The sequence below is a fragment of the Oryctolagus cuniculus genome, chromosome 11 (genome assembly GCF_051225735.1).
Source record: "Oryctolagus cuniculus isolate XC-2025 breed Fujian yellow rabbit chromosome 11, ASM5122573v1, whole genome shotgun sequence".
NCBI lineage: Eukaryota > Metazoa > Chordata > Mammalia > Lagomorpha > Leporidae > Oryctolagus > Oryctolagus cuniculus.
In genome coordinates this window covers 7,214,971-7,230,849 of record NC_142877.1, presented here as the reverse complement: position 1 = coordinate 7,230,849, position 15,879 = coordinate 7,214,971, and the positions used below count along the sequence as shown (strand labels likewise).

The window sequence follows — 15,879 nt, the reverse complement described above, 5'->3', positions numbered from 1 at the left end:
AATCATGGCAAGAAGAAGTCTGTACATTTTCAGTACAGACAACCATCATAGGCTAAGAACATGGCACACTGTCTGTGGTTGGTTGAATCCAAGAGTGTAGGAACCACAGATAAGAAGGGTCTACTGCATCCTTTCCTCCTCTGGGAAGCTGATGCAGCAATAGCACCTTGCCCCAAGTATTTGAGCCCTGTCATGATACTTGTGATTTGCCTAGTTCATGATAAATTCTGTCATTCATAATTTAGTAGTGTTCCATGTGTGTTTGTGTGTGTGCACAGAGACATGACAAAAAAAAAAGCCATACTGTCTCTAAATGTTCTGCTGACCTCTGTATCCCAATCTTGTGAAAGAATGAGAACCCCATAGTCAGTTACCCTTATATTTTAGGACATCAGACTAAGCTCAGTACATGCCTGTTACCTTTGAGAAACATGTCTCTTTTGGTATCTGGACTACAAATGCACATTTGTGTTCGACTATGGAACAAATGCCTGTAATGACAGATGCATAATTTAACCTTTTCATCATTTGATATGAAGTCTAAATTAGTCTAAGAGAGCAATACCAATGTGAGGAAAATTTTTGACCTTTAATGGTTCTTCAAAATCTTGACATTTTTTTATTCACCCTGGAATCTTTGACTAATTCTAAGTGATTCATTTTAATATATGCACAGGAGTGTTCACTGAAGCATGGTTTGAAAAATCAAAGAGAAGGAAGAAGCAAGGGGAAGGGAAAGTAGAGAGAAGGAGGAAGGAAGGAAGGAAGGGAAACATACTATTAAACTTGCAAAATGTTAAAATAAAAAAAAAAGCCTTCTCTTTTGAATGGATTCCAATGACATCAGAAATTTAAGAGTCAGTAATATAACTTAAGACACTGTTAATGAATCTGTTATAGAGAAAAGCACATAGATACTGGCCTCTGCATTAATTATATGCCAAGATTTCTGACCATGGCAACTATATGGTGCGTTGTGTTGTTTTACGACTTACTGGATTGCCTATGGTTATTTAAGAGGATAATAAACCTTGGACACTAGGCATGCCTGACATCTCAATAATCTAAGTCCAGCTCATTAAAAGCTGAGATCGATAGGTTGGTGAATACTTTAACACAGATTTCTTGCCATTTAGTTCAGGAACATTTCAAGTTAAGGAAGAGTAAGAGTTTCTCTCTTGCTGTATTATTGAATGAAGCTACACAGAGCCTGCATATTTCTGCCTCAAGCCTGTGCCTTTGGTTTCTGTGAGCCTAGAACACTATGGCCCAGACTGTGTCACAGCTTACCCTTTTATTTTGTTCAGGTCTTCATTCAAAGACACCTTCCTTTTTTTTTAACTTTCATTTAATGAATATAGATTTCCAAAGTACAGCTTATGGACTACATTGACATCCCCCTCCCCCCCGATGACTTCCCTCCCACCCACAACCCTCCCCTTTCCCGCTCTCTCTCCCCTTCCATTCATATCAAGATTCATTTTCAATTTTCTATATATACAGAAGATCAGTTTAGTATACATTAAGTAAAGATTTCAACAGTTTGCACCCACATAGAAACACAAAGTGAAATATACTGTTTGAGTACTCGTTATAGCATTAAATCTCAATGCACAGCACATTAAAGACAGAGATCCTACATGAGGAGTAAGTGCACAGTGACTCCTGTTGTTGACTTAACAAATTGACACTCCTGTTTATGGCATCAGTAATCTCCCTATGCTCCAGTCATGAGTTTCCAAGGCTATGGAAGCCTTTTCAGTTCTCTGACTCTTATCTTGTTTAGACAAGGTCATATTCAAAGTGGAGGTTCTCTCCTCCCTTCAGAGAAAGGTACCTCCTTCTTTGAAGACCTGTTCTTTCCACTGGGATCTCACTCACAGAGATCTTTCATTTAGGTTTTTTTTTTTTTTGCCAGAGTGTCTTGGCTTTCCATTCCTGAAATACTCTCATGGGCTTTTCAGCCAGATCCGAATGCCTTTAGGGCTGATTCTGAGGCCAGAGTGCTGTTTAGGACATCTGCCATTCTATGAGTCTGCTGAATATCTCACTTCCCATGTTGGATCACTCTCCCCTTTATTTATTCTATCAGTTAGTATTAGCAGGTACTAGACTTGTTTATGTGATCTCTTTGACTCTTAGTCCTTTCATTATGATCAATTGTGAACTGAAATTGATCACTTGGACTAGTGAGATGGCATTGGTACATGCCACCTTGATGGGATTGAATTGGAGTCTCCTGGTATGTTTCTAACTCTACCATTTGGGGCAAGTCAGCTTGAGCATGTCCCAAATTGTATATCTTTTCCCTCTTATTCCCACTCTTATGTTTAACAGGGATCACATTTCAGTTAAATTTCAACACTTAAGAATAACTGTGTATTAATTACAGAATTAAACCAGTCATATTAAGTAGAACAGACAAAAAAACTACTAAGAGGGATAATGTATTAAGTAACAGGGCTATGCTGATCAAGTCACCGTTTCTCATAGTGTCCATTTCATTTCACCAGGTTTCCTTTTTGGTGTTCAGTCAGTTGTCACTGATCAGGGAGAACATATGATATTTGTCCCTTTGGGACTGGCTTATTTCACTCAGCATAATGTGTTCCAGATTCCTCCATTTTGTTGCAAATGACTGGATTTCATTGTTTCTTACTGTGGTATAGTATTCTAAAGAGTACATATCCCATAATTTCTTTATCCAGTCTACCGTTGATGGGCATTTAGGTTGGTTCCAGGTCTTGGCTATTGTGAATTGTGCTGCAGTAAACATTAGGGTGCAGACCGCTTTTTTGTTTGCCAATTTAAATTCCTTTGGGTAAATTCCAAGGAGTGGGATGGCTGGGTCAAATGGTAGGGTTATCTTCAGGTTTCTGAGGAATCTCCAGACTGACTTCCATAGTGGCTTGACCAGTTTGCATTCCCACCAACAGTGGATTAGTGTCCCTTTTTCCCCACATCCTCGCCAGCATCTGTTGTTGGTAGATTTCTGAATGTGAGCCATTCTAACTGGGGTGAGGTGAAACCTCATTGTGGTTTTGATTTGCATTTCCCTGATTGCTAGTGATCTTGAACATTTTTTCATGTGTCTGCTGGCCATTTGGATTTCCTCTTTTGAAAAATGTCTATTGAGGTCCTTGGCCCATCTCTTAAGTGGGTTGTTGGTTTTGTTTTTGTGGAGTTTCTTGATCTCTTTGTAGATTCTGGTTATTAACCCTTTATCTGTTGCATAGTTTGCAAATATTTTTTCCCATTCTGTCGGTTGTCTCTTCACTCTCCTGACTGTTTCTTTTGCAGTACAGAAACTTCTCAATTTGATGCAATCCCAATAGTTGATTTTGGCTTTGACTGCCTGTGCCTCCCGGGTCTTTTCCAGAAATTCTTTGCCTGTGCCAATATCTTGAAGGGTTTCTCCAATGTTCTCCTATAACTTGATGGTGTCAGGTCATAGATTTAGGTCTTTAATCCATGTTGAGTGGATTTTTGTGTAAGGTGTAAGGTAGGGATCTTGCTTCATGCTTCTGCACGTGGAAATCCAGTTTTCCCAGCACCATTTATTGAATAGACTGTCCTTGCTCCAGGAATTGGTTTTAGATCCTTGATCAAATATAAGTTGGCTGTAGATGTTTGGGTTGATTTCTGGTGAGAAACACCTTCCTTAACCACCCTGGTTCAAAGAACTTTCTCCCCTACACCCTGCCCAGAAACTAACCCTTTCCCTATCTTATTTTGTTGTCAAGGTTAACAGATTTAACAAATAAAATATTAAGTCATCCAGTTAACTTTGAATTTCAGATACAGAACAGAGTTTTTTTTAGTAGATGTAGTTGAGATATACTTACACCAAATATATATTTGTATATATGACATTCAGATGTAATTGGGTATATCTGATTTTATCTCGCACCCCTATTTGTAATATTTAGAGCATCCAGACATTACAATGTATAATTAACTGCATATTTGTCATATTGATGATCTCATCCTAAGAGAACATGGCAGTATTAGTTGTGTAATGATACCACAAGAGATTATTGTAAACTTGATAGAACACAATTTATTTTTCTTACCCTTCTGAAAGCCAGACTTTGGAAATTAAAGTGTCAGCAGAGTCACATTTTGTCCAAAGACTCTCCTTGCCCCTCCCTGTTTTCTGGTGGCTCCCAGCATTCCTTGGTTCCTGGACACACTTCTCCAATTTCTTCTCCTCCATGTCCCTGTGTCTTTTGCCTTCCTGCATCCCATCTATTTTTAGATGTTATCCTGATTCAGGTTGATCTGGATATATTTAACTTATTTCTATATGGAAAGATTTTTTATTAATAAGGTCACATTTGCAGGTTTTGGGTGGATGATTCTTTGTAGGAAGCACTATTCAACCCACTATAAGGGCACATGGAAATTGACAGATCTGTGTTGAATGAATGAGGGAGAAAGTCAATGAAGGTGGGAGTTTGGAAGTGCCACAAACATTCCATTAAGAACCTATTGCGTCCGAGAGATAGGGAGAACTGGGGACACATTTCTGGTTTAAGGTTCCTGAGGGACACCAGGTGGTGAGGTCCAAAAGATAGATAAATGGAGTTTAGAGGTTTATTGTGGTACCTACAGTGTATGAGTGAAAGATGCGTTGACTGACAGCTGTAGACAGTGGCGTTGTGGATAGTGTTCTTGCAAGTAGTAACACACGAGGGTATATACAGAAGGAGAGACAATGGGCAGAGACAAATTCACATTTTTTCTTTCTTTATCTCAATGCAACGAGCCCAGAGCTTCTGTATGAACAGGCTGAGAACATCTCAGCAACCAGGAGTTTTAGCACAGAGGAGCTGAGAGAGTCTGCTTCTCTGGAGGTTTTACCTTCAGGCTTCAATTTTATTCTAACACCTGTTCAGGCATGGGAACCTGCAATCAAGTTTCCTTGCATCCTCTTACAAATTGGAAACCAAATGGAATTTGTGGGAGCCTAATTACCACAAGAAGACTGTTTGCAATCTTTGCTAGGTTTCACCCATGTGGTTGTGATGTTGGGGGAAAACACAGAGTTAAGTGTATTGGGAAAGACATTATTCCACTTTTGACCAACATTCCCAAATGAGTATGAACCTCATGGAAGGATATACTTGTGTTTCCCGGGCTGCCTTTGTGGGAGTGTAGCCTGGGCAGTCACATAAAGCCTCACGCTCAGCAGGACCCCACATTTTGATTTTGTACTTTGCCTCCACAAATTATATCACTGGTTCTGCCTATTTCAACAAAGTTGTGCTTGTTAAAATTTATTTGGCATTGCCCTTAGAGAATTGTCTTTAGACAAGTGAATGAGCTTTGTGGAATTGTTAGTATAAAGAATGTAGATGCTTAGGGTGGGTATTGTGGTGCAGTGGGTACAGCCATTGCTTGGGAAGCCTGCATTCCATATCAGAGTCCTGCCTCCTCTTCGTCTTCCTGCGAATGCATCTTTGGAAGCAACCGATCATGGCTCACATACGCGGCCCTGCCACCCACATGGGAGATCTTGATGCCACCCACATGGGAGATCTTGATACAGTTTGGGGCTGCAGCCTGGCCCGCCTCAGCTGTTGAAGGAATTTGAGGAGTGAACCAATGGATAGACGAGCTCTCTCTTTCTACACTTTTCTAGGAGGTGAACATAAATAAACATGAAAAAAACCTCTGCCTTGAAAAAAGGAAAAGCATAAATAGTCGAGTCTGTGGGTTTTGACCTCACATCCCAGCATTGTGGCAGGCGGGCTGCCTCACTCTTTCAGCCTAAGAGTCCTCCTCACTTGGGGAACGTGACGGGTCATGTCTCCTGAGGGGTTGTTGCAATGATTGGAAATACGCATGTTTATGTGTGTTCTTTGCCTGGTATAGTAAGGACTCTTCCACGGATGTTGCTCTCAAATTCCTAGTGTGTCAAGGCAGGCCAGCCAAACAACACGGTCATCCAGCCTTCATCATGTACCGTGTGCCTCTGTGCCCCTGTTGAATAAACAGCTCCCTGACCTCATGGCGCTATCCTTACAGTGGTAGGCAAAAGGCAGTAGAACGTGGAAGCAAATGTATACCCAGCAGAGTTTCAAGCCATGATAAGTGAAAAGGAATAAAATGGGTGGACAGGACTGGGTGGGCCCGGGGCAGGGCTTGGTTTGGGGGGAGTTCCTTTGGATATGGATTTAGAAAAGACCTCTTCAGCGAAATAACTTTGAAGCAAAGACCTCATGGTGTGATGGAAACAGTGGATTATAGCTGGGGGAGGTCCTTCCAGGCATGGGTAACTGCGTGGAGGTGTTTCCATGGAAGTGGGTTTGGAAAATTTGAGCCTCTCTGATACGTGATCATAGCTGGAATACTTGCAGCAAGACAGGCTTCTGGGTATAATGGACTGACATCATCGGCGTCATTGTCCATCCCTTACTGTGCACAAAGAACTATGCCGAAGGAGGAGATACAACAATGAACTCACAATGATCACATTCAAAGGAGCTGGCAACAAAACACAGAAGCCTGGTATATTATATATTATATTATATTATATTATACACATTATAATATATATGCATATATATAAAATTCCAAACAAAGGAGTGATTGAGAAGAGTGAAACAAAGCATCTACTACTGTCAAGATTTCAGATATGAAAGTGGTTTTATGGGGTGGAAAGGTTATTGTTAAGTTTCTAGGGTGAGGTTGATGAGGTAACTTATTTAAGAGTTTGAAGAAACAAAGTGAGTGAAGAAAATCCTTTTGAAAATCTGGTCCTCTTAGCACTGCCTTGCCTACTTTAGGAGACGGTGGAAGGAAACAAAGATTAATGTATTGCAAGGGGCCGGCGCGTGGCTCACTTGGTGCCTGTGGTGCCGGCATCCCATATGGGTACCAGTTCTTGTCTCGGTTGCTCCTCTTCCAGTCCAGCTCTCTGCTGTGGCCCAGGAGGGTCGTGGAGGATGGCCCAGGTGCTTGGGCCCCTGTACCTGCATGGGAAACCAGGAAGAAGCACCTGGCTCCTGGCTTCGGATCAGTGCAGTGCTGGCCGTAGTGGCCGTTTGGGGAGTGAACCAATGGAAGGAAGACCTTTCTCTCTCTTTTCTCTCTCTCCTTCTCTCTCTCTCTCTCTCTCTCTCTCTCTCTCTAACTCTACCTGTCAAATTAAAACAAAGTAAATTCTAGTTTGTGTAGCCCAGGAATCAGTGGAAGTCACTGTGTTTAAGATGCAGATAAAATTGGCTCTAGCTCACCACATGCCCATTCTGTGCTCTGGATTAAGTTTCTGCACTCTCTGCGATAGTTCAGGAAAGGAGAAATCTGAGGCTCCAGAGTCACGTTGTGGTTGAACCCATCTTTCCAGTAACACCCTCAGTAGGATGTGCTTTGTGGTTTGATTCTTCTTAAAGTACCATGTCAGTTAGTGTTTTCCAAAGAAATAGAACCAATAGGATATGTTTCCATCCTCAGCCAGTTTTTAGTAAGATATATCCTAAACCCTTCTGTTTATTATTTATCTATTTATCTACCTCTGTATCTATGCATTTACTTCCCTTTAATGAAGTCTACATCTATATATATCTGTATGATGTCATTTATTATTTATTATAGAATATCTAACAGTGTTTTGTGAAATTCAGAAAAACAAAGAAAAATATTTTTAAAACCAAGTTACCTGTGTTATTTCTTTTATAAAGTTACATAGTATATTTAAAAATACAAATATGTGACTATCTATATTTATTCACACATTGATTTATCTTATGTGTTTTTAGGTTTGATCTTATAACTTCAGGGTTTTGTCTTTTTAAAACTTTTTAGCCCATCCCCAATATTAAATTTTGTGCTTCCCTCCTTTGGATGAAGCAAGAGTGATAAAGAAACGAAATGAAAATGCCATTGCTTGTTGAACCAGATGATATAAATCTCAAGTCCCATGAGATTCTGGGATTGAAGATCTGTTTTGGGGATTATTTACTCCAGTAAACTTTCTAGAGATGTTGGGTGTAAATTTCTTCTCACCATAGATGCAAAACATTGAGCGTTCCAAGAAACAAACAGGCTGTTGATGTTAAAAACAAGATACGACTCCAGTAGTCAGTAAGATTAACAAGTGAGCCAGCAGTTAATCTTCTCAGAAAATTAACTAGAATGACTTTGCCTCCATACAGGCAGAGATGCTGTGTGTAGGATCTAGACTCATCTTCAAGTGAAAATAATAAAGCCATTATGCATTCTTGGCCACATATTTTCTTCTCTTTTAAAGTAAGAATTGCCAAGCACATATTTATAATTACATTGCAGGAGCCTAGCAATCTTGCATAATAAACTTTTGTGTAGGGGCAGGTGCTGTGGTGTAGTGGGTAAAGCCAGCACATGCAGTACCAGCATCTCATATGGCCGCCGGTTCAAGGCCCCACTGTTCCACTCCTGGTCCAGCTCCCTGCTGATGTGCCTAGGAAAGCAGCGGAAGATGACCCAGATCTTTGGCTGCTGCACTCACATAGGAGACCCAAAAGGAGCTCCTGGCTCCTGGCTCCAGATCAGCCAAGTTCCAGCCGTTTTGGCCATTTGGGGAGTGAACCAGCAGATGAAAGATCTCTCAATATCTTTCTGCCTCTGCCTCTGCCTCTCTGTAACTCTGCCTTTCAAATATGCAAGAAAATCTTTAAACAAACTGACAAAACACAAAATAAACCTTTCGTGTAAGAGGAGGTTACATTACTACAACTCATCTCTCATCTAACTCTGAAGAAACCCATTGGCATAATGTCAATGTCTACTAAAATTGTCTTTGACAATACCCTATAGATTCTATTCTTGCTTCTGGATAACATTTCTTATAATTTGAGATAATAAGAGTTAATCAGTAGGTGTCATGAGATAATCAATGGCAATACCCACTTGAACTTAATGGACAGTATTTGTAGAGAAGACTCACCACGGTAAAGATGTTAATTCTCAAACGAATCTGTAAATTGACATTTTAGTTGGAATCCACATTGAATAAGATTTTTCAGTGAACCTAACACATACATTATAAAATTCATTTGGAAGAGTAAGAACACTTCCTGAACAATTTTCACCGAGAAGGAGGGGGTTGGTATCCTCTCCCTGATATCAATCCTTGCCACAGGGGATAGCAAATAAATTGTTATGTCTAATAGCTTTCTGGTGAAACTTTCCAAAATAGTTCTTGAATCTGATTTATGGCTCAGGTGCTGTAAGGAATAGAAAGTGATGAGGACATGGCCAGAGCAGGAAATACCCTGAGGCAGTGGATGTTGAACTGTCGCCTTCTCCTAAGGGTACTATAAAAAGTGCATGGGAAAATGGAATTAAAAGAAAGTTTGGGGCAGGCTTTTGGCCTGGAGTCAAGATGCCAGCTAAAATGCTCATGCATCACATCAGACTACCTGCTTTGGTACCTTGTTCTAGCTCTTGATCCAGCTTCTTGCTAATACAGCCTGGGGGCAGTTGGCAGTGGGGGCCGGCTAACGGCTTCGGTAATTGGATTCCTGCCAAACTTGCACTGAGTTTCTAGCTCCCAGCTTGAACCCGTCCCAGCCTGGGCTGTTGCAGGCATCTGAGGAAGTGAACCAGTGGACAGGCGTGCTTTCTCTCTTTTGCTGTCACTCACGCTCTCTCTTTGCATCTCTACATCTCAAATGTATAAATAAAAATTAAGAAAAACAAGGGTAGATACTTGGTGCAGCAGTTAATCTGCTGCTTAGATTGCCTGCATTCTGCATCAATATTCCTGGATTTGAGTCCCAGCTTCAATTTTGATTCCAGCTCCCTGCTAATAATGTACAGCTTGGGTCTCTGCCCCTCCATAGGAGACCTAGATTGAGTTACAGGCTCCTGGCTTCAGCCTGGCCCAGGCCTGGCTGTTGCAGGCATTTGGTGGAATGAACCAGCAGATGGAAGAGGAAGTTCTAGGCAAGTTTGTCTTGGTGCATAAACATTTTGAAATCCATTCTTAATTTTTTCATAATGCACATTTTCTCTGAACTCTTTGAAGACATCCTCATGCATGGTGTGTTTCCTGGATGTGTAGGACTAACCTGGACGCACCAGGCAGCAGTCCGTGGCTGCTATCAATTGGGTTTTCTGTGGGCTGGGAGAACAGAGCCTCTGTTTTATGACTCCTGATTTGGCATAAGTATGACCTTGCACAAGTCCTTACCAGTGCTCTTTTTGTTATTCTCAACAGACAATGACCCTTACTTGGCATCACAGGGTTTTGTTCTGTTCCCTGTCTCCCCTAAGAGGGCCGGGCTGGGCCAGAAGTCCTGCAGGAGTCCAAGACCCTGCTCTTCCCTGCTCTGAGTTCGGCAGCAGCCCTCCAGCTCTAGCATCAGAATTCGGCTGACAATTCCGATGCGGATGTGCTGAGCAAAAGCAGTCCAGCTTGTTCCTTTACATTTTTATGATCTCTGCAAGTTTTAAAAGTCATAAAAAATGTTTTGTCAGGAAGAGGAGCCAGCACCCCGGGAACAGCTAAGTGTCTGCTAAGGCATCATTTCACACAGTCTAATAACCATAACCTGTGTTAACTGTTACACGCTGTACTATCAGTGAAGTCTTGGTCACTCAGTATCTGCTTTTGAAATCGTCTCCTTCCAGCGAAGCTGTTAGAAAAGGTCAGCGCTGCTGTGGGCCGTGATGAAGGGTGGGGTGGCGCTTTGGGAAACGGCGGTTCTCGCAGCGTTAAGGGCTATAAACTTTTTAAATTGAATTGTAAAAGTTTATCACTAATAAAGAAACTCTGTTAGGTGATTTCGACATTATTTGGTCGTTTGAAATATTCACAGATGGAAACAGATGGGAAGGTCATGCGGTGGGCGCGCACGCAGCCTCGCAAAGCGCAGGCGGTTCTCAGCGGCAGACGCAGCGCTGCGGTGGGGACACGTGGCATCGGGTCTCTACCGGGATCAGACACGGTTACCTGGATAGAAACGGAGGGTGGCTGAGGCTGCTGCTCTCCGAAGAGGGGCTTTGAATGGCAAACAGATCTCCTTTCCGTGAAAGAAATAGTTATTTCCCACTTTCTACTTCAGATGACCTTGGCCAGTTCTTTTTTTTTTTTTTTTTTTTTGAGGGGTAGGCATGGGTCAGCTTGGATAACAATGGAAATTCATGGGGCCAGAGCTGTGACGCAGCGGGTTAATGCCCTGGCCTGGCCTGAAGTGCCGGCATCCCATATGGGCATGAGTTCGAGACCTGGCTGCTCCACTTCCAATCCAGCTCTCTGCTATGGCCTGGGAAAGCAGTACAAGATGGCCCAAGTCCTTGGGCCCCTACACCCACGTGGGAGACCTGGAGGAAGCTCCTGGCTTCGGATCAGCACAGCTCTGGCCGCTGTGGCCAATTGGGGAGTGAACCATCGGATGGAAGATCTCTCTATCTCTGCCTCTCCTCTCTCTGTGTAACTCTGACTTTCAAATAAAATAAATAAATCTTTAAAAAAAAAGAATGGAAATTTATTATTGCTAAAAGTAATTCTGTAAGAGGACCAATTGCACATTTGGGAGGGGGGGAGAGTCTAGAATCATATATTCAACAAATAACAGTGAAACCTACTGTGTGCCAGGCATTTTCCTAAACACTTGGGATGCAACAGAGGGTGTCAGAAAGTTTATGGAAAAATGGAATTAAAAGATTGTTTTGATGCCTCTGAATTTTGTAGTCCGTGTGTAGTTGTTTTCACGACATACATTTGCCACAAACTTTTTGAAGACCTCTTGTAACAGTGAACAAAATAGAAAAAGAAATCCATTTCCTTATAGAATTTTCATTGATGTAGGATGTCAGGCAAAACAAAACAAAATAAAAACAATAAATAATAAAGGTAAATTAGCATGGTCATGTAAGTAAAAAGTTTGTTTGAAAGTGAGAAATGCAAAAGGAAAAAGAAAACATGTTGAAAGTGATCAAGCCCAGCCCTAACTGTTGCAGGCATTTGCGAAGGGAATCAGCGAATGGATGGTCGGTGTCTGTCTGTCTGTCTCTCTCTCTCTCTCTCTCCTTTTTAAGTAAATAAAATACAAATAAAGAATTTTTTTAAAATACTGAGGTCAAGAGTGGAAATAACCTTATTATTTTTTACTTGTGTCCTACTGATCTCTTTTTCTTTATGATACCTACATATATGTATTTTAAACAAAGATAGGTCTTGATGAATACATGGCATTATTATCTTTTTTAGTTATTTAATGTCAATGACTATTGCTCTAAAATAAATTAGTAGTTCGGGGGTCCTCATTGAGAAGAGGATGCTTGGGCAGTGGTTTTAAGGGGATGAGAAACAGACGTGTGTGTCCAAATGCAGACATGGCCAGGTAGAGGGAAAGGCTGGTGCAAGGACTAGGGTGGGTGTGCACTCAGCGTGGCTGTGCCGTAGCCAAGAGGCCAGTCTATGTACTGACCGGAGCAAGTGAGGAAGAGAAGAGAACAGACAGGAAATGAGCGCCTGGTGCTCTATCAGTTAGGGCAGGGAGACCATTTGCAGGGCCCTGGATTTTACTTGAAGTGAAATGGGCTGCCTTGGAGGGTTTAAAGTAGGCAAAGGACATGACTTATGATTTTAAAAGAACTGTGGGGGTGGGTGTTCGATGTAGTGGTGAAGACATGGGACATGGGGCACCTGCAACCCATATCAGAGGGCCTGAGTATGAACCCTGGATCCATTCCTAATTCTAGCTTCCTGCTAATGTGCACCCTGGGACACAGGAGGTGACAGTTCAAATATTTGGGTCCTTGCCATCAACGTCGGAGACCCAGACTGAGTTCCTGACGGCAAGCTTCAGCCTGGAGCAACCCTGGATGTTGTGGGCATTTGGGGTGTGAACCAGGGAGTGGGTGCTTTCTTTTTGTCTTCCTCCAACATTTAAAAATAATAATAAAGAAACATCATTTAGAAGTTTTGGAGAGAGTGTACATCCTTAGCTGACAGAGGCTGAAGCTGGGTGCAGCAGTGAAGATGCCCCTTGAGATGCCTGCATGCCATGTCAGATTGCCTGGGTTCTAGTCCTGCTTCCACTTCCAACGCTAGCTTCCTGCTAATGCAGACCTTAGGAGGCAGCAGGTCGTGGATCAGCCGACAACTGTGAGGCAAGCCAAGGGCAGAGTAATGGGCGCTGAAAGAATTACAACACAGAGTGGAGAGAAGAAAAGCAGGGATCGGGGACTCTGCATATGGTGCATGAGATCCCCCAATGTCTCTTGCTCCTCATTTTTATTGAACTACAATGGTGTAATCATTAACATCATCCAAGTACAGATATAATAGCATCGAAACTCAGTGAATAGTTTGAAACTCCTTCAATCTATCAGAACAAAGCAAGGTATAAACAAAACTGTTCCCCCCCCCCTTTTTTTTGACAGGCAGAGTTAGAGAGAGAGAGAGAAAGAGAAATAGAGAAAGGTCTTCCTTTCCGTTGGTTCACCCCCCAAATGGCTGCTATGGCCAGCGCGCTGTGCCGATCCGAAGCCAGGAGCCAGGTGCTTCCTCCTGGTCTCCCATGCGGGTGCAGGGCCCAAGCACTTGGGCCATCCTCCACTGCCTTCCCGGGACACAGCAGAGAGCTGGACTGGAAGAGGAGCAACTGGGACAGAATCCAGCGCCCAACCGGGACTATGAGCTCAGAGTTGCTAGGTCTTATTCATTAACTATTAGTAACAAACACTACCAATAACAGGGAAACAGTAAATATCACAAAGCTCTTTAATGTGATCAGTACAGAACTAAGAACAGGGTGAAACAAGAAACAAGGTAGCCCTAATCGATTTATTTTGTCAAGCATCCAAGGTGGGGAGCGCCATGTTCTCAGATGAACAGGCGACCGATTCTGCTCCTGTCATTTATTGGGCACAAGGACAATCAGGTGCCGTTGCACCAGATTGATCACCTCCATCGTTCTGCGTCTTACTGGGAAAGGTCAAGCCCAGAGCAGCCCAGCACCATTTAGATGCACAGAACTCACTCCTGCTTTAGAATCTACACTTCTGCACTAAGCTATATAATAGTAACTAAACCCCCACAGTCCCTGACCTGCATATGGGAGACCCAGGCTTGATTTCCAAACTCTTGGCTTTGGCTTGAGTTGGCCCCAGCTATTGGTTGCAGGCATTTGAGGAGTGAACAGAAGAAGAAAGATGTCTTTCTCTGCAACCCCACCCCTTATCTTTGTTTCCCTGCTTTTCAAATAAATTAAAAATAATCAATTTGTTTATTTTTTTAAGTGTTAAGCAGCAAGATCAAGTAGGTAACAATCCTGGAGAGATGAGGGCGCTCAGCCCAGAACTGGGCATTGGAGGTGGGAAGTGGCTTATGACATGTTTGACCATAGAGCCAAAAAGATTTCCTGTAGCTTGCGTGAGGATTGTGATGGAAAGCGAGGGCTGAGGATGGCTCCAGAGCTTCTGGCCGACTGACAAGATAAAGGAGCTGTTCCCCGAGAGGAGGAGGCTGCAGGAGGAAGTGACTTGGTTTCCATTTTGGACAAGTTGAGTTTGAGATGCCTGCTAATCATCCACTAGAGATGCCAGGAAGGCTGTTGAGTGTTTGGCTGAGTCTAGAATTTGAGTCAGTCCTCTGGAAGCTATAAATGTGGGAGTTATCAGTATATGTGCTATTGAAAGCAAAATATCATATGATAAATGGTCTTTAGATCTATGAAGCTGGATGACATCATTAAGGCTACATGTGTAGAGAGAGAAAAGATGTCTCGATTGGCTATGACTAGCTTTGACTAGCTCTGTAAAAGTTAGTTGATGATCAAGACGAATGAGTCAGAATGTCCATTAGTGCAATGTTGTACAGAATGAGAACCCAGATAAAGAGCTCTGAACACAGAACTCACGGACGCAGGAGCGCGGAGGTCTTCTGCACGTTAAATGTGACTTCTTCTGGTCCGGGATGGAAGCGGGGCCTGGAACATGAAGGGAAGCAGGAACAACTGTGCTGTGTTTGCTGACGTCCCTTTGTGCACGCCCGGAGCAGATAGCGTTTAAGGGCCTGTTGTGTGCCCGCACTGACCCTTCCCAGCAGACACTCCCTTACTGCCCCTTGCTTTACTGCCTTCCTCCTTTCAGGCCTTATTTCTCCCCGGTTGTGTGCAGTCCTCAAACTGGAAGCCAGTCCCCTGTTCAATGCCACGCTGGTTGTGCCAAGAGACCAGGCACACGGACTAAGCTTGGCCATTTTGTCATACAAAAACTTTGGCTTCTCATACAAGAAAAAATGGTTAGTGAATGTTGTCTGGTAGAAATACAATTCAGGTCACAAATATGAATCACATATATAACTTTTAATATTCTAATAGCTAATAAAATCTTGAAAGACATAGGTTTAATTTTCATTATTTTTATTTAACCTAATAAGTCCAAAATATCACTTAAATGTATCATTCCAGTGGTAATTTTTGGGGTGCCTGATATTTTTTTAAAAGATTTTATTCATTTATTTGAGAAGTAGAGTTACAGACAGTGAGAAGGAGAGAGAGAGAGAGAGAGAGAGAGAGAGGTCTTCCATCTGCTGGTTCACTCCTTAGATGGCTACAATGGCTGGAGCAGTGCAGGCCAGGAGCCGGGAGCTTCTTCCAGGTCTCCCAAGAGGGTGCAGGGTCCCAAGCACTTAGGCCATCTTCTACTGCTTTCCCAGGACATAGTAGAAAGCTGGATCTGAAGAGGAGCAGCCAGGACTAGAACTGTTGGCATATGGGATGTTGGCACTGCAGGTGGAGGATTAACCTCCTGCACCACAGCGCGGGTCCCACTTTATATTATTTTTACTGTTTTCAGACCAGTTGCATTTCAGTTGCCTGTGGTTACTGGCTAGGAGAGCACAGGCTCAAAGTTTGTTCATTCCAGCAGCAGCTCCCTGAA

General features: G+C 42.6%; 1 long non-coding RNA gene across 4 annotated transcripts in view; it reads left to right on the top strand.

Annotated features, from left to right (window-relative positions):
* Positions 1 to 10,761, top strand: part of LOC149123311 (uncharacterized) — an 86,754-nt gene extending 75,993 nt beyond the window's left edge. For all 4 annotated transcript variants that reach the window (XR_016217078.1, XR_016217082.1, XR_016217076.1 and 1 more), the window contains one exon: positions 10,205 to 10,761. This is a non-coding gene — a long non-coding RNA (uncharacterized LOC149123311). The remainder of the gene's footprint in view (positions 1 to 10,204) is intronic.
* The last annotated feature ends 5,118 nt before the right edge of the window (positions 10,762 to 15,879 follow it).